This window comes from Piliocolobus tephrosceles, chromosome 15, assembly GCF_002776525.5.
Source record: "Piliocolobus tephrosceles isolate RC106 chromosome 15, ASM277652v3, whole genome shotgun sequence".
NCBI classification, from domain to species: domain Eukaryota; kingdom Metazoa; phylum Chordata; class Mammalia; order Primates; family Cercopithecidae; genus Piliocolobus; species Piliocolobus tephrosceles.
The window spans coordinates 15,787,958-15,788,286 of record NC_045448.1 but is presented as its reverse complement, the minus strand read 5'-3'; positions in this window follow the sequence as shown (position 1 = coordinate 15,788,286).

Sequence of the window (329 nt, the reverse complement as noted above, 5' to 3'; positions counted from 1 at the left end):
GGGTGTACGCCATTCTCCTGCCTCAGCCTCCCGAGTAGCTGGGACTACAGGCGCCCACCACGTCGCCCGGCTAGTTTTTTGTATTTTTTAGTAGAGACGGAGTTTCACCGTGTTAGCCAGAGAGAGTCTCGATCTCCTGACCTCGTGATCCGCCCGTCTCGGCCTCCCAAAGTGCTGGGATTACAGGCTTGAGCCACCGCGCCCGGCCAATCTGACGGTTTTCTAAGGGGCAACCCCTTTCACTTGGTTCTCTCAATCTCTCTTGCTGCTGCCATGTAAGACGTGCCTTTTGCCTTCCATCATGATTTTTTTTTTTTTTTTTTTTTTTT